Source organism: Mauremys reevesii, linkage group 1 (genome assembly GCF_016161935.1).
Source record: "Mauremys reevesii isolate NIE-2019 linkage group 1, ASM1616193v1, whole genome shotgun sequence".
Lineage (NCBI taxonomy): Eukaryota > Metazoa > Chordata > Testudines > Geoemydidae > Mauremys > Mauremys reevesii.
In genome coordinates this window covers 75,704,213-75,723,317 of record NC_052623.1, presented here as the reverse complement: position 1 = coordinate 75,723,317, position 19,105 = coordinate 75,704,213, and the positions used below count along the sequence as shown (strand labels likewise).

At 39.8% G+C, this 19,105-nt stretch overlaps 1 long non-coding RNA gene across 2 annotated transcripts; it reads right to left on the bottom strand.

Moving 5' to 3' along the window:
• Nucleotides 1-8,671: 8,671 nt before the first annotated feature.
• LOC120397435 lies at nucleotides 8,672-18,987 on the bottom strand. Of its 2 annotated transcripts, XR_005593798.1 has the most exons (5): nucleotides 18,814-18,987; nucleotides 12,999-13,079; nucleotides 11,537-11,619; nucleotides 11,193-11,408; nucleotides 8,672-9,081 (listed from the first exon to the last, which is right to left on the bottom strand). It is a non-coding gene; the product is annotated as an uncharacterized LOC120397435 (long non-coding RNA). The 2 variants fall into 2 exon arrangements; XR_005593799.1 differs by lacking the exon at nucleotides 11,537-11,619.
• Nucleotides 18,988-19,105: the final 118 nt, after the last annotated feature.

Genomic DNA, 19,105 nt, shown 5'->3' with positions numbered 1-19,105 from the left:
GAAATGCCTCTTCCTCTATTAACTCCTCACATACAAGGCTTATGGTGCAGTGGTGAGGGGTATTATATCACACCCAGGAGAATTTGGGCCAGTACCTACTGTGCCCAAAACCAGCAATGAGACATGGATGCCTCTGAGGAAGTGATAGTCTTCTTTATCGTTATCCACTACAGCAGCCTTAGGTGTGTGTCTCCGGATAATCCTGCAAATGTACATAAGCAACAATCCCCCCTTCTCCCTCAAATGGCCATTCTGTACTAGAGTTTGGGGCTAGGAGTGAATGTAATAAAGAATGCAGTGATAGTGGTGGGCATGGTATAAATACCTAGATAAATATATCACACACGGCCACTCCCATTTCTATCTATAATAACTTATTTCCTACATTACATAGTCTAACCCAATGGTGACTGTGTATTACAGGTCCCCCTGTATGGCTGGGCCGCAGAGAATATGAGTCTGTTACAGCCCCAGCTGCAGAGATTCATGGTTTTTGTTCTGGTGGACCCCAGTTCAATCCCTGTAGTAGTCACAATAACATCATGCAAACTCAAAGAGACTTAGCGACAAGTATCACCAAAACACAAAGGAATTTACTCAGGATGAGAAATGACAGGTTTGCACATATGGTCCTTACACACCTGCTGTGGTTGTTGCTTATGAAGTGCCACTGCTATTAGACAGGTCAGGAGTCTTTGACAATGGAAAAGTGGAGAAAGAGGCTGGATTTGGGCTCTGGGTAGTTGTTAATAACTGTACTTCATAGCAGTGAGTTCAAAATAATGCTTTTATGGATACAATTTGATAATGGCTCAATCAAAATATACAACAGTAAATGTGCCTCATACATAAAAATGTGAACAATACACTGGTAACGTCATAGCTATTGTATTACATTAGTTGTGTCATTTTATGTTTTTCATCCTTAAGATTTTATAATATAATATTTGTTGTGCCTTTTGTCTTTCACATAATACTATTCAATGGGATGCTTATTGCCCTGTGAAATCCAAGAAACCTTAGTAAATTTGATACTTTTGGATTCAGATATAGACGTTTTTAGCCTTGAATCCAAAGCAAAATTGAGACCTTCTGTTTCTTCACATCTTCACATGAATTAGAAATTTGCCTGCTACCTAAAATTACCAAAAAAAAAATCATTTATTAGTCTGTTGCTTAAGATTCGCTAACATCTGAATATAGCAGAGACTGTAAAACTGTTTTTACACAGCAACAAAAAGAGCAAACTAACTCTTAAATTAAGCTGATTAGAACTTCACTCCAGGCTCAAAGCATTACTTAAGATGGGCAAAATATAGTCAACAATTAAACAAGTAACATTCACATCCCCATGCTAACTGCAACATGACACTTACCTTCCCCCATTTCTATGTCGGTCTCTGAGATTTCTTACTGTCTTTCTATACTTAAAATAAGAAATAACTGTTAAATTTGTAATTGTGACTACTGCACTTCCTTAATGTTCATCATCATCATCACTCCCTTAACCGCATTGGTCATTGGGGCTCCATCATTGATGAGCAATCAACCTGACGATTATATGTCAGTGCTTGAGTCTCCGCAAAGTCCATTCCTGTCCACTCTTTTATGTTGTCAATCCATCTCTTCTTCTGTCTACCTCTTCTTCTCTTTCCCTGTACTGTCCCTTGGAGGATGATCTTGGATAGGCGAGATGATCTTGTTACATGGCCATACCATTTCAGCTTGCACTTCTTCACGGTCGTCAGGAGCTCTTCATATGACCCAGCACATTGGGTGATGATATTGCAGACCTCTTCATTAGTGATGTGGTCGAAGTAGGAGATGCCCAGGATTTTACAGATGCCTTAATGTTACAGTGTGGTAAGTTAAGGGTTAAAAGTAAAAGAGACACCTAAGTGGTGGCTTTATTTTATCTGTACTTCATTCATCTAGTCACAAATGCAATGCCCTTAGTTTGCTCATAGTCTATCAGAATATATATATTTTTTCTACTAAGTCATTCTCTAAGGCATTGATTCAGCAAGGTGCTGAGAATATCTGAGTGAAATCAGTTTCTGTTTGAAGCCAATGGGAAGTCAGCATCCAGTGACATCTCCATGAGCTGCATTCCCGTTGAAGCTCAGCACCATGCAGGAGGTACTCAGGGCCAAATTTTTAAAGGTGTTTAGGTCCCCCAAAAAGCAAATAGGCACCTAATGAGATTTCCAAAAGCATTTAGTTATGTAACTCCCACTGGTTTCATTGTATGGATTGCAATTGAAGTTATGTATCTAGGCACTTTTGAAAATCTCATTAGATTCCTGTCTGCTTCTTTAGGGACCTAAGTACCTTTAAAAATCTGCCTCTTGATGCTGTGCAGGACTAAGCCCTTTATTGTATGCTTTTAATTTCTCTCCTCCAATTTTGGTGCGGGTGTGCAGCCTACTTGTAATTGTCAGATAATACACTTAAAACAATTCCTCTATATATTCGCTACATCTGCTGTAAATGTTGGCACTGAAAGGAAAGCTCTTTGTCCCTCTTAAGCTTAAAAAACACAGACCCGAAGGTTGCAGTGTTAGACTAACACAAGGAGTGGCATGTGTCTTCCCAGCTTCCATCTGTCAGACACACTCCTTTGAAATATTAATGGACTTCATTGTTCTGTCAAGTATAAGGCATTCTTGTTAACATTAGGACATAATTTAGGGCATATTTCATAAGCACAACTGTGAAATATTTATGACTAACACTCATTACTTAAAAAGCAATTCACATATACATACCTGTTTTAATTATTAATGAAGAGAGTTTGGACAGACCTTGTTTTTATTGCTCTGCACTTCTGAAAATTAACTTTTCATATATTTCTGTATTAATATCCCAAGGCTCTTATCACATTGTTTAAGGGATGTATATTGAAATGCCTCTTCCTCTATTAACTCCTCACATACAAGGCTTATGGTGCAGTGGTGAGGGGTATTATATCACACCCAGGAGAATTTGGGCCAGTACCTACTGTGCCCAAAACCAGCAATGAGACATGGATGCCTCTGAGGAAGTGATAGTCTTCTTTATCGTTATCCACTACAGCAGCCTTAGGTTTGTGTCTCCGGATAATCCTGCAAATGTACATAAGCAACAATCCCCCCTTCTCCCTCAAATGGCCATTCTGTACTAGAGTTTGGGGCTAGGAGTGAATGTAATAAAGAATGCAGTGATAGTGGTGGGCATGGTATAAATACCTAGATAAATATATCACACACGGCCACTCCCATTTCTATCTATAATAACTTATTTCCTACATTACATAGTCTAACCCAATGGTGACTGTGTATTACAGGTCCCCCTGTATGGCTGGGCCGCAGAGAATATGAGTCTGTTACAGCCCCAGCTGCAGAGATTCATGGTTTTTGTTCTGGTGGACCCCAGTTCAATCCCTGTAGTAGTCACAATAACATCATGCAAACTCAAAGAGACTTAGCGACAAGTATCACCAAAACACAAAGGAATTTACTCAGGATGAGAAATGACAGGTTTGCACATATGGTCCTTACACACCTGCTGTGGTTGTTGCTTATGAAGTGCCACTGCTATTAGACAGGTCAGGAGTCTTTGACAATGGAAAAGTGGAGAAAGAGGCTGGATTTGGGCTCTGGGTAGTTGTTAATAACTGTACTTCATAGCAGTGAGTTCAAAATAATGCTTTTATGGATACAATTTGATAATGGCTCAATCAAAATATACAACAGTAAATGTGCCTCATACATAAAAATGTGAACAATACACTGGTAACGTCATAGCTATTGTATTACATTAGTTGTGTCATTTTATGTTTTTCATCCTTAAGATTTTATAATATAATATTTGTTGTGCCTTTTGTCTTTCACATAATACTATTCAATGGGATGCTTATTGCCCTGTGAAATCCAAGAAACCTTAGTAAATTTGATACTTTTGGATTCAGATATAGACGTTTTTAGCCTTGAATCCAAAGCAAAATTGAGACCTTCTGTTTCTTCACATCTTCACATGAATTAGAAATTTGCCTGCTACCTAAAATTACCAAAAAAAAAAATCATTTATTAGTCTGTTGCTTAAGATTCGCTAACATCTGAATATAGCAGAGACTGTAAAACTGTTTTTACACAGCAACAAAAAGAGCAAACTAACTCTTAAATTAAGCTGATTAGAACTTCACTCCAGGCTCAAAGCATTACTTAAGATGGGCAAAATATAGTCAACAATTAAACAAGTAACATTCACATTTGAACACCTTTTAGACATTTACTGCTATGTCAGTACACAGTAGCTACATTTCAAATGTTTATTGCTATACCATTGCAGACCACTTATGTTGTTTCAAAATGTTGTAGTGAGTAGACTGCATAGACTTATACACTGGGATGCCCTCCCACTAGAGCAAATAATAAACTCATAATAATTAAATTAATAACCATAATAATACTAAAATACTGTAAGCAGCATATGAACTGGATGCTTAGACCACCCCCTGTCCTCAACATTTCCTATTGGCTAGCTTCCGCTCAGCATGATGGCTTTTCTGTGTCCCACTCTTAGGTGACTAACTCTCCCTATGAGTTGTCTAGGGAACCTGGGCAGGTAACTAAGGGCTATGGATTTCACTGTGTTGCAAAGCACCTAAAAGTTGGGTGTGCAACACACAGCATTGCAATGCTTAAGTTTCTTTGTGGTTCTGGGCCTTGCTCTCCCTAACTCATATGGTATAGGTACTGTCAAAGAAGAGGCCATCAAACCACAGCCTCAAACATGATAGTCTAAATCACATGTAGGAATTACTTGGATGTTATGCCTCCTCTTATTGTCATAGGCAATGAGATAGAGCTTCAATGTAAGGGAAGAAGGTAGGGAAGGAGGAAATTATCATGGTTTGCACTTCAGAATTCAACAGCATCTGCTTCTTCTACTAGGTGACTGGCTTCCAGGGCCGGCTTTAAGCTGATTGCCCAGAATCAGGCCCCGCAACCGTGCCTAAGAGGGCCCTGCGCCGTAGGCGTCTTTTTAATTTTTTAATTATATTTTTTACTCACTTGGTGGCCGGGGTGGGGGGGGGTGGCGTGTCCAGTCTGGGTCTTCGGCGGCATTTCGGCAGCGGGGGTCCTTTGGTGCCGCTGAAGACCCGGAGTGGACCCCCCGCCGCTGAAGTGCTGCCAAAGCCCTGGACCGCCACCAGGTATTCGAATCGGGCCCTGCCGTTCATAGAGCCGGCCCTGCTGGCTTCAAGCATCACTGCTGCTTCTTTACCAAAGATGGATCAATGTCAGATATACATAAGCAGGGATGATAGGAGATTACTACAGAGAAGATTTTCTAGAAATAAGTGCAGATATTCCAAAACGGTTGTTCAATCAAATTATCTAGTATCAGATTCTTTGCTGCTTCAAATTATCTATAAGCCCATTCCTACCAATATCTTTGGCCAAAACAACAGTAGATTTATAACTTGCACAAATTGAATTAAGTCTTGTCTTGACTGGAGATATGGCTCAATCACAGGGGAAAAAATCTGGATGAAAAATGTCTTTACAATTTATTTTTTTAAATGGCCAATCTCTAATTAAAGTCAATTTCCATTCTGCCTGTCTTTGGATATTAAATATACCAAGGTTTCTCAAACAGGGGTCATTGCTTGTGTAGGGAAAGTCCCTGGCGGACCAGGACAGTGTGTTTACCTGCCCCGTCCACAGGTCCGTCTGATCACGGCTCCCACTGGCCATGGATCGCTGCCGTGGGCCAATGGGAGCTGTGGCCACTTCCAGCAGGTCCCATTGGCCCGGAGCAGCAGTTCGCGGCCAGAGAAAGCCGCAATTGGCCAGACCTGCAGACGGGGCAGGTAAACATACTGGCCCGGCTCGCCAGGGGCTTTCCCTGCACAAGCAGTGACCACTGTTTGAGAAACCTCGATTTAACTCATTCTGAATTCAATGGAGAGATTTGTTTTTACTTCAGTGAGAGCAAGATCTTCTGTCCAAAATGACTTCAGCCAGATTTTGCATTAGATCAGAGGTAAATGATAAAAATATAGTCACCTTTTCTGGTTTCCTACAAAAGACTAGTGGTTTATCAATGTCAAATATTACCATTCATTTGTGTCATTTGAGGGGGTGGCGGGGTCTCAAGGATTTGGATAGCTTTCATAAGCATTTGATAAGTATCCAAATTTTAAGGCCTTATTTGAAGTATATGCTGAACCAAAAGTGAAGAAGCTACAATCCTGAAATCTTTACTCCAAAGATTGAATCTACAATATTTATTTCAGCCTTGTTGTCTACTAGGGATGTACAAACAAACTGAAGTTTCAAATTTCTAAGCAGAAGATATCATTCATAGTAAACAGTTGCAATTAGAAATGCATAATATCTGTGAAAGAATGAAAATGGGCTAATTAGATATGGACAGGCTGAGTAATTAATTATAATTCAGGACACAAATGTAAGTGTACCTATAGATTTATTATCATTAATTAAAACAACATGTATGTCTAGTGCTATTTAAAAATTATGATCTGGGAAATCTTAGGATTCTCTATGCCTTTTTGCATCATGCATTTCTTAAACACATATACAATTCTCCACTACTAATAAACTGATCAGCACATTAGCCTATACACTGTATATTGGATGTAGTGGATGTACATCAGTTCTAAGTTGGCTGAGGCTCAATTTCCTATAGGAGATATGATAGTGACAGCTATAAATAAGATGCATAATGGATTTCATTTTCAGTATCTTCCCTAGAGGTAGTAAAAAAAAATTGCCCATTTTTTTTTTCTGATGGAAAATTAATTTTCAACTAAATAGAATTTTTTATGGAAAAAAAGATCTGTTTTCATCCAAAAAATCAGCTTATTGCAAACCTATATATATATAAACCTGTAATTATATGTATATAAACCTTGAAACATTTCAAAGAAAAATTATGATTTATAGATGAATAGATGTCTTAGGCTAGAAGAGACCATTAGGATTATATAGGATGACCTCCGGTATAGACCAGTTATTTCTGCATCAAACTCATAGCTGCTCTTTGAGCTATAGCATATTTTTTTAGAACGATATTCAGCTCCAGTTAAAGACTTCACATCTTTTGGTAACTTATTCCCATGATAATTACTCTCATTTAATAAAAAAAAAATGAGCATGATTTCTAATCTGAATTCCAACAATTGGACTGAATTATGTCTTTTTCTGATAGATTTTTAATCTATCTATCAGAATTAGAGTAACTTTTTAAGTCACTCATTATAAGATTTTACAGACTATGACTTCTAGTATTTATTTTTTAACCTTTTTCAATTTGTCAACATCATTTTTAAAGTGTGGGCTCCAGAGCTGGACACAGTTTAGTTTTCAATGAATTCTTCCATTAAAAAGGAAAAAAAAAATACTGAACCAGCTCTCATCAACACTTGCTGAAATTTTCACCCTTTTGGTTGAAATTGTTCGGGCTTGATGTCTGCATGAAGATGTTTTGTTTTTAAATGTTTGAGCAAGAACAATTCTGAGAAATTCAGGTGCTATTCTCCAGAGAAACATGAGGCTCTGAAGAGGCTAAGGATGCAGCAGGACCATGGCTCTGTCCCCACTATGCATTGGTCAGATCACTGGTTGGCTACCCAGCAGGTAGTAAACTGCATGTCACAAAAGGGATGCAGTATTGGGGATGGGCTAAGACATATACTTGAGAGGTCTAGAAAGTATTCAGCCTCCTCAAAACAAAAAGTATCCCCAGTGCAGGGATAGGCAACCTTTGGCACATGGCTCACCAGGGTAAGCCCCCTGGTGGGCTGGGCCAGTCTGTTTACCTTATGCGTCAGCAGGTTTGTCCGATTGCGGCTCCCACTGGCTGCAGTTCGCTGTCCCAGGCCAATGGAGGCAGTGGGAAGCGGCACAGGCCGAGGGATGTAATGGCTACCGCTTCCAGGGGGCTTACCCTGGCGAGGCGCGTGCCAAAGGTTGCCAATCCCTGCATAAACTGTGTGCAGTTTTTACAACCTAGTCTTTGATTATTTAAAACAGGCTTTGTTGAGTAGTGGAATAAAAATGTCACTGTGGCAATGGTTGTGTGTTCTTTCTCTCTCTTCTCTTTTATATCATTTTCATAGTTACATATACCTTTCAGATGTAATAGTCTTTGCTGTTTTCAATGAAACATATTAACATTACTATGTATGCTTTACGAAGACAAATACCTGTAATTACATTAGCAACATACTGACAAGTCAGGTAATAGAAACGAGCAGTTTAAATAACTGCATTCAAAGAGTTTTATAGAGGACTATTGACTATATTTAAACTGAAGACAAGGAGCATGGAATTATGGCAGTAAAATTAAAATAAGATTTTTCAAAACAAGGCACTGAATAGTTTATATAAATTTAATTCAGTATACAGAGAGGGATAATTTTCTTTTGTTTCTGAAAAACAAATCAAACAAATACAAAGCACAGTATGAGTTGATCTATGTCTGTATTATAAGCAAATTGGGGTAGGGACCAAATCTTTCTCTGCATTCTGTAGAGCTGCAAGTATTCCACTGGCATACAACAAATAACCAATAGTGTTCTGTTTATAGCTACTTATTGCTATGAGTGTTTTTTGTACGCCCCATATTTACATGTCTAAGGAGTCTTCTTACCTGTCTTCTTGTCCCGAACAGTTTTAGTTCAAGATGGCTGCTGTTACAGACTCAGTCACACACTATGGGCATTAGTAATTGACACCATTTCAAAGTGAATGAAAAGTTGGTGTACAAATCAGAATTCTCCACTCACTTACCCCTGGGGTAGCAATAGCATTTTGCATCTACTATGCATCTCACTGGCTCCTCTGGCCCCAGCACAATTTAGAATGATCACAAAGATGATCTAAATTAATGCCTAGTTGCAATGGTCCTCAAGGAACTGTTCTACAGTCAGAGATTGCTGGCTCACTGTGTGTGCTGACATTTCATGCTTGCCAGACCCACTTTGCTAGAGCTATAAGGAGTGGTGGGAGGACAGATGATATAGAGTCAGGCAGCATGTTTGTGGTTCTTCTCCTTTTCTCTCCTACGTAACTGCCAGTGAAGAAAAGAAATGTGATTTGTACTATATATATATTTTAAATTAAAGCTGATTCTTTGAAGAAAGGAAAATAAAGTGTTTGTAAATTACTCAAACTATTACAATTTACAATAGTTCCACAGGACAGCATAATGACAACATGATTTAAATTATTTTCCATGAATTTTTGGGTTCAAATCTTTGATTAAACTTAACAGGTACACATAAAAATATATGCATCCCACCCTAATGAGAACATGCCTTATTTTAGAAATATATCACATTTTATTAAATTTGTATACTGAATTAAGATTTAAATGTAATCACGTTGAAGTCAATGGCAAAATTCCCATTGACTTTAATGTGAGAAGAAAGAGATCTTTAATGTGTGCTGTAACACACTTTTGTTAGAGGGCTTTCCCTTCACCCCCTCCCTTGGTTCTTGTCACACAGACAGAAAGCAGAAGTCCAGAAGTCTGAAGTGCAGGCAATATGATGTTTATTGGGGTTAGTTCCAAGCAAACATATCCATAGCTCTAGATGCTGACAGAGTCTGTTTTCCAGAGTTTCCTTCCCAGCTCTGACACAGAGCATTTACTCCATATCACCCTTTCTATCTCTGATGCTGCAGAGCCTTGCCTGTGTCCCTATTCCCCATTCTCATTTCCCATTCCCTATTCCCCATTTCCCCATTTCCCCACCTCCTCCTTCTGAGCAGGCCCCTATTACTTGCAATGCACAGTTCCACTCCTTACACCTTAGTGTCATGTTCCATTTTGGGTCTGGTGTCTTCATGCCACCCCTTTTGTACCCCATGGGAGGGGTAAGGAGTGAGGTTGTGCTCCTGTCAGGGACGGGCATTTCTTTGGTCTTTTAGTGTTTTATACCTTCCCCCACAAGCCCCTTTGCCCCTCCCAACTGGTTGCTTGACTTTGCCTTGAGAGAGGGGTTGAGGAAATCTTAAAGTGTGCTCTGAGTAACGCTTGAACTGCTCTTAGCTATTCCCATTGTACTAACAAATCCATCTGACTAGGCAGAAGCAACATCACAGTGTCTTTGTGCCTTGTTTCACATTTTAGTATAATATTATCACAAAGTTCAACCCAAAATTCGATCCCAGGCTAACAAACTGGCCTATATACTAACAACTTTTTCTACCTACTTCCCAATAACTATATACATTTCTGTGTAATACAACAAAGGCCTTAAACATATGGAAGACTCATTCACAATCATGCATGTATAATAAAGGCCATGATGGAAAAAGATTAACACATTTTATTTCTATACATCAAGCTTGTAGACAAAGTCAGCAGATTGTATTCCAAGTTAACTTTTAGATTACTTTAGATGTGATCATAAGTTTTAAAACAGTGCTGCTGTCCTTTGATCTTCAACTCTTCATAGTATAAAACCTTAAGAAACTCATTCATTTTTGTATATTTATTTGAAATACAAATCAATATGTTTAAATTGATTTTGTTATCTTTGCTCTGCCAAAATGTCTTTATTTTTACACTTCAGGGAGTTATAGTGTAAATTATAGAGTTGTGAAGTCAGAACTAAGATCTTTTCACTATCTTTGGGGGAAGGCCACTGACAAATAGGCTGAAAATAAATGGAACAATTAAAATGCATGAAAAATTCAGATTGGGTCCAATTAAACAGTAGCTGTACCTCAGTCAATTATGAAGATAAACTCAAATGCCCCAACTTGTTTGAAATTTCATTATAAAAATTAATTGTATCTAAATGTATTTTCTCTGATTAGACTTAAAATACATAGATGAATTTTTAACTTGTATTTCCCAAATGAGACTTTTTCTTTCCATTGTCTTCATCTTTTCCACATTTCACTCCCATTTATTATTACACACACAACACTCAGTGCTAATAACTGGTCTGAACTGTGGGTGTTCTTTTGTTGGTTTGTTTGTAAAGCTCAAGGATAACAGGATACATTAGGTGTCTGATCCAATTCTCACTAAAGTTAATAGCCAAACTCCCACTGACCTCAGTGGTGCAGGATCTAGCTCAAAAGTGGGTAGTAAAACAAATCAAATGTCACTGGGTAATAGAAGATAAATAAAAAAGAAAGGTTAAAATATCTGCAATTTCTGCTTACCTGGATCCCAAAGTATTGCTAGCTGAGGCCAATCCACTACAGTAGGTGTAGATATATAAGATGCTGAGGGGATCTTGAGAGTGCTGAGTCACTTCCACTGCAATTATCTTCAAAGGGGCACCGCACAATATTGGGAACTGGATACAAAGTGTTTCCACTGACTTCAGTGGGCTTTGGATCAAGCCACAGATCTTAGTGCTTCTCTAGACAAGGGGCCTTTGAAAAGGAAAATTTAATAACAGTAATCTAACACATTATTAACAATTTTTGGCCAATCGTAAAGACAAAGTAGGTTTTTTGTTTCTTTGTTTGTTTGGATTTTTTTAGATTTTCCAGACGCTTACAGTGGTGGCACTTTCACCGTTTCATTTGAGAGATATCAGTTCTACCAGTATTCTGACAGGGGATGATCTCTGAGTGGTAGAATCTTTAACATCAAAAGAAAATTTTAAAATATGCACGTTGTCTATTTCCAACTCCAGAACTTCATGTACAACAGTTAGGGAAAACTAAAAAAGATACTCTAAAAGGTTTTGTATTAATATGTTAGATATATAATTTATCAGAGCCACAAAAAACAGACCAGAATCTGTACCTTATGGGCCCAATTCTCAATTATTACTTAGGGGCACATAGCACAAGTTAAAGCACGGCCAGGTGCAAAAGTGGGTGTAATGCTCACCATTGCACTCTTCCAATTCTGAGGCTTCTCTGTGCAGGGCCTGGCCTCAGATGAATAGATGCTGTAAATTACATAGGCTGCTCTATGGAGATGACATAGGAGCCTTTAGACAACTCTGTACCATGTCAGGATCCTCTTGCACTAGGGCAGGGGTCGGTAACCTTTTTCACGTGGCTCAGCAGGGTAAGCACCCTGGTGGGCCGGGCTGGTTTTGTTTACCTGCTGCATCCGCAGGTTTCGGATGATCGTGGCTCCCACTGGCCGTGGTTTGCCGTCCCAGGCCAATGAGGGTGGTGGGAAACACATCCCTTGACCCATGCTGCTTCCCACAGCCCCCATTGGCCTGGGACGATGAACCACGGCCAGTGGGAGCTGCAATTGGCCGAACCTGCGGAGGCGGCAGGAAAACAAACCGGCCCAGCCTGCCAGGTGAGCCACATGACAAAGGTTGCTGACCCCTGATTTAGGTGTTAAAAGAGATCCAGATGACAGGCTGGGTGTGTTAGCAGTAGAGCAATACCTGAAGCAGTGCAATGGCTTGCAACCTGACCAATGTGATATATATATATGTGTGTATGTGTGTGCGCAAAAAAAGTCTTATTAGTGATTATTATTATTTACCAAGTACCAAAAGGTGTGTTGGACCCTTTGCAGACAAAGAATGATATAGGCCTTTGCCCTGAAGTGAGTGCATTCTAAACAGTCAAAATAGAGGGCAGGGGAGACCACTGTGACACACAATAAAAACTATTAAGACTAAGTATCAGAGGGGTAGCCGTGTTAATCTGGATCTGTAAAAGCAGCAAAGAGTCCTGTGGCACCTTATAGACTAACAGAAGTATTGGAGCATGCGCTTTCGTGAGTGAATGCTGACGAAGTGGGTATTCACCCATGAAAGCGCATGCTCCAAATGTCTGTTTGTCTATAAGGTGCCACAGGACTCTTTGCTGCTTTTATTAAGACTAAGTTTGCTAGTCTTCTCCTTTTCTTCTCCTTTTCATCTGATCTATCCACCCACTCAGAACACTATTGTCCTTCCTCCTCCTTCCCCTCACCACCATCATAGACCATATTGCTTCTTAGAAAGACAAAGCGGATTAAGTAATATTTTTGATTGGACCTACTTCTGTTGGTGAGACAGATAAGCTTTCGAGCTTACATAGAGCTCTTCTTTCAGTCTGAGGAAAACACTTGGAGTGTCACAGCTAAATGGAAGTGGAAAAGATTATTTAGCACAAATAGTTAACACATATTTCAAATGATCATTCAAGGTGTTTGGGCCCCTTAACATCGCTCCAGTAATTGGGGGGAAGGAAGAAGGAGGGGGGAACGGCAGGTTGTTGTGGGGGAGTTGTTAGTGGGTTATAGATCAGGGGTCAGCAACCTTTGGCACTCGGACTATCAGGGTAAAGCCGCTGGAGGGCCAGGCTGGTTTGTTTATCTGGAGCGCCCGCAGGCACGGAGCCCCACTGCATTATTCTCCCTCCCACCAAATATCAATAAAAGCAGTAGAGTGTTCCATTCCCAAAATAAAACTACATATGTATCTAAGGGCTTTACACTGCCATCTATCACTGTAGAATCTGAGGAGTTCCACATTAAATTCTACTCAAATAGTGAATTCCCTAGTGAATTATGTGTTGCTAATGGTACTTCTTTTGGAGGGTAACTCTGTGCATTTTAAGATTTTGGTTTTTGTTTTTAAATTACTTATTTTGTTTTGTTTTGCATATGTTAGGCTGATTAGTTTCAGGTTTTCTGTTTTGTTTTTTTTTTCCTTTTGTGGTTGTAGGATTGTCTTATTTTCCCTTGATTGGGTTACTTTGGGTAGAAGCAGGTGTCAGTATTATCACTTATGGTGGAAAAAATCTTTGTAATTTTGTAATCATCTCACTTAAATTGAAGGGACACATTTTCTGATCAGGGAGGCCTATTGGAGTCAATTGAGTAATGCCAGGAAAGATTTCTGCCCAATACTTTTTTAATATCTCTCACTTCTATTAATGTTCAGATATATGAATACAATATATTAATATTCCCAGAACGAACTATAAGCAGTATTACATTCTTTTAATACATTTTCCAAAAGGTCCTGGAAAACAATAATTTTAAATATGTAAAAATTGGATAGCATGTTTGTAATATATTTTAATTGTTCAGTCCCTGAAGAAAAGAATCTTTTAAAAGCAAAACTCACCATTTAAAAAAAGAAAAAAAAAACACCTTTTACTTTAACGATTACTTTTGTAGTAATTTCAGTTATAAAAATATTTGATAGCAAGCTTAAAATCCATTATCCACTCACTGGTATACAGTGAATTACACGGTACCATAAGCAGTTTAGTAATCTTCATTCTACAAAAAATGCAAAGCAGGTAAAAAAGAGAAATTGGGGGGGAAATGGTTATAATAGCTACCAATGAATGTTTGAAGTATAGTTGTAGTTGTGTTGGTCCCAGGATATTAGCGAGATAGGGTAGGTAAGTTAATATCCCTGATTAGACCAACTTCTGTTGGTGAAAGAGACAATCTTTTGAGCTTATAGATCGGTGTAAACTCAAACGCTTGTCTTTTTCACCAGACGTTGATCCAATAGAAGATATTATTTCACACACAACATGGGTGAGCAGGAAAGGTGGAAAGATCATAGAATCATAGACTTTAAGGTCAGAAGAGACCATTATGCTCATCTAGTCTGACCTCCTGCACAATGCAGGCCACAGAATCTCACCCAACCACTCCTGTATCAAACCTGTGTCTGAGCCATTGAAGTCCTGAAATCATGGTTTAAAGACGTCAAGGTTCAGAGAATCTTCCAGCAAGTGACCCGTGCTCCACACTACAGAGGAAGGCGAAAAATCCCCAGGGCTTCTGCCAATCTGCCCTGGAGGAAAATTCCTTCCCGACCCCCTAAGCATGTGGGCAAGACTCACCAGCCAGATACCAAGGAAATAATTTTCTGTAGTAACTCAGATCCCACCCCATCTAACATCCCATCACAAGCCATTAGGCATATTTACCGCTAGTAGTCAAAGACGAATTAATTGCCAAAATTAGGCTATCCCATTATACCATCCCCTCCATAAACTTATCAAGCTTAGTCTTGAAGCCAGATATGTCTTTTGCCCCCACTACTCCCCTTGGAAGGCTGTTCCAGAACTTCACGCCTCTGATGGTTAGAAACTTTCGTCTAATTTCAAGTCTAAACTTCCTGATAGTTTATATCCATTTGTTCTTGTGTCGAATTCCTCTCCCTCCCTGGTATTTATTCCTCTGATATATTTCTAGAGAGCAATCATATCTCCCCTCAGCCTTCTTTTGGTTAGGCTAAGCAAGCCAAGCTCTTTGAGTCTCCTTTCATATTACAAGTTTTCCATTCCTCAGATCATCCTAGCAGCCCTTCTGTGAACCTGCTCCAGTTTGAATTCATCCTTCTTAAACATGGGAGACCAGAACTGCACACAGGATTCCAGATGAGGTCTCACCTGCGCCTTGTATAATGGTACTAACACCTCCTTATCTCTGCTGGAAATACCTCGCCTGATGCATCCCAAGACAGCATTAGTTTTTTTCACACCCATATCACACTGGCAGCTCATAGTCATCCTGTGATCAACCAATACTCCAAGGTCCTTCTCCTCTTCTGTTACTTCCAACTGATGCCTCCCCAGCTTATAACAATAGTTCTTGTTATTAATCCCTAAATGCATGATCTTGCACTTTTCAATATTAAATTTCATCCTATTACTATTACTCCAGTTTACAAGGTCATCCAGATCTTCCTGTATGATATCCCTGTCCTTTTCTGTATTGGCAATACCTCCCAGCTTTGTGTATGTGCATTCTCCTACCCACGACAGTATCCTTTCTTGCTTCATTTTCATCCCTCTCAGTGTTGAAATCCAGTGTGGAGATTACCTGGACATCTCCCCCCAATTCCTAGTTTAAAGCTCTCTTAATCAGTTGTGCCAGCCTCCATCCTAGAAGTCTATTTCCCGCTGTACTCAGATGAAGTCCATCCTGAGAGAACAGTCCTCTGTCCATGAATGCCTCCTAGTGGCCATACATCTCAAAGCCCTCCTTATAGCACCACTGCCTGAGCCGTCTGTTGATTGCCATAATCTTGTCACATCTTTGTTTCCTTTCTCTAGGAACAGGCAGAATCCCACTGGAGATCACCTGAGCCTCGATTTCCTTAAGATGGTGTGAAGCTTGTTTTTGTGTTCCCCTATCCTGAGGACATTGTGTGTAATGAGGTTTGTCCTTCTGTGCCAGGCTATAGAAGCCTAAAGACTGCTCCAACTCATGTCTGCTCCCAGTTTTGGCTACATAAACTGCAGAATTGTCTTCTTTTTCTTTACTATATATATATCACGGTAGTGCCAAGGGAGCCGCAGTCAGGAACAGGGCCTTTTTATGTTAGGAGCTCAACACATATAAAGATACAATCCCTGCCCTGAAGAGCTACAGTTTAAGATGCCTTGATACTAATTCTTGAAAAACGTTTTTTTCTCCAGGAAATAGGGAAATAACAGTGTTTCTTGTATGAATGAAAAACAGTGTCATAGTGAGATAGTACAATAGATGATTTACCACTTGCTCTTTGATCACCCTTGTGTAATGAAGCATTTTTCACTTTGTTGAAACAGTTTGGCTCATCTATATTTTATGGGTTTGGACTTCCAGGGTATGTCTACGTTGCAATTAAACACCTGCAGCTGGCCTGTGTCAGCTGACTCAGGCTCACGGGGCTTGGGCTATGGGGCTGTAAAACTGTAGTAGAGACATTCAGGCCCAAGCTGTACTTGAGCTCTGGGACCCTGTGAGAGCCAGGCCTGACAGAACATCTACAGTGCAATTTTACAGCCCCTCAGCCCAAGCCAGCTGACAAGGGCCAACTGAGGATGTTTTATTACAACGTAGCCATACCTCAAAGACTTATGCATTTGAATACATGGCTGACTGAAAAATTTCTGTCAAATCTGTCTGTCAACAGATGACTGGGTTTTCAACAAAACAATTTTTGTTTTGCGAGCCAACCCCCGGAAATGTTTCTAGCTGAAAACCCCAAATCTTTCAATTCTGAAATGATGCCAGGATGCCTCATGGGAACTGTACTTTTGGTGCTTGATACTCCTGTCCTTCTCTGTGGATGTTCCCCTCAGGGCCGGCTCCAGACCCCAGCGCGCCAAGCATGCGCTTGGGGCGGCATTTTGCCAGGAGGGCGGCAGGCGGCTCCGGCGGACCTCCCGCAGGCATGACTGCGGAGGGTCCGCTGGTCCCGCAGTTCCGGTGGACCTCCCGCAGAAATGCCTGCGGAGGGTCTCCTGGTCCCACGGCTCCGGTGGAGCATCCGCAGGCGTGCCTGCGGGAGGTCCACCAGAGCCGTGGGACCAGCGGACCCTCCGCAGGCACGTCTGCAAGAGGTTCCCCGGAGCCGCGGGACCGGCGACCGCCAAAGCACGCTCCGAAGTGTGCCGCCCTGCTTGGGGTGGTGGAATTCCTAGAGCCGCCCCTGGTTTCCCCTTGCCACTTTACACTCACCTTGAACGGGTGTAAATGACAACACAAGGTGCAAGGCACTGGAGGATCAGCCATGATATTTTTGAGTTGACAGAACCCCTTTAATTATCCCAAAGTATTTACAACATTTTTATGTTTTATTCTGTTAACATAAAGCCACAGATTTTCAAGCAGCCATTTTACATTTTTAGAGAGAAATAAAGTAAATCAAGTTTTACCACATCAAAAATAATTGCTACAAGCCAGAATTTCTGGGCATCACATTAGTATTCAGAAAGGGCTGCCTCATGAGATCCAAATATAGCTTTCAAAAAAGGGTACCTTCCAATAGCTTGCAGGTGCAGAGACCATCTGCACAGAGAAAATCACTGGCTCTGGTCCATTGTAATGTTACCATACAATATCTGTCGCTAAATTACAATGTCATGTTGGTAATATACTTTCCTCACATTTGCAAACTTTAATTGTCTGATTGTTTGATTTTATACGGTAATATTTTACAAGTAAACACAATCATGAGAGCATGTATTGTATATGCACAAATAATTTGAACAGTCAAGCTGTATTATGTTTAATGGAATTATGTATAAATTTTGTTTGTTTGCAACTTTATAGATTAAAAATGGGATATGTAAAGCTCCAAGGGCTGGGATATAATATACGCAGTGTTAATTTATTCCAAGAATAATAATTAAGTCATAAGTAGACAAACAAACAATAGTTTGAATAAATAAATAGACTATAAAAACAGGCTGTTCTCTTTAGTCCCGAAGTTGTGTGGTGTGCAAAACAATTCTGCATGTCTGAAATAATTTCTAAGGAACTAAAATAACTACAAGACACAGATGTTCTAACGGTACAATGGGCAAAATTAGTACTGGGAATAACTCCACTGAAGTCAATGGAGTCACATGAGGGATAAATATGGCCATTGGAGTCAGTTACGTGAATTATCAAAATGATTCTCATTGTTACTCCCTCTTCAGGAGTGTCATTTTTTAAAAAAAGATATCTATGTGTATCTATCTATATATCTATATTTGTGATTTTTCTTTTCCTCATCTTGAAATTAGGGATGTCACGTTGTCTAATGTCAACAAATTGGTACATATGATGTTCCTGCATTCAAAAAGGGTGATGTTATGGAATGTCAGCAACACTTATCTCTTACCAATGTTCTTTGTAATGGGAACTGATGAAAGTTCCAATATTGTACTGAGTTGCATGTAGGCAGCTGGGTGCCCAGGTGCATCCATTTGTAGGATTCAGTTATAGGTTACCACTTTTAACTATATGCCTAGCCACTTCATACAGTCAGACATCACACTTTGAAAAAAAATTATTAAAAACATAATAGAAGAGCTCATGGTAGCACGTTATGGTAGACACTAACGGCATACATTGGAAAATACTTACTTTCTATTTATAATTTGGCAGGAACTGAATCCATTTTCATTGGTACTCATGTTGACAATTCAGACTGGAAATTTTGTTGACAGTGAGGGTAATAAATCATTGGAACAGTTAAACAAGAGTCATGGTGGGTTTTCAATCACCAACAATTTTTAAGGCAAGATTGGATTTTTTTTTCTGAAACATCTACTCCTGGATTTTTTTTATTTTTTTTTTGATGTGTGGGTGGGGCAGACTCTGTGGCCTGTGCTATACAGGAGGTCAGACTATAAGATCATAATGGTCCCTTCTACCC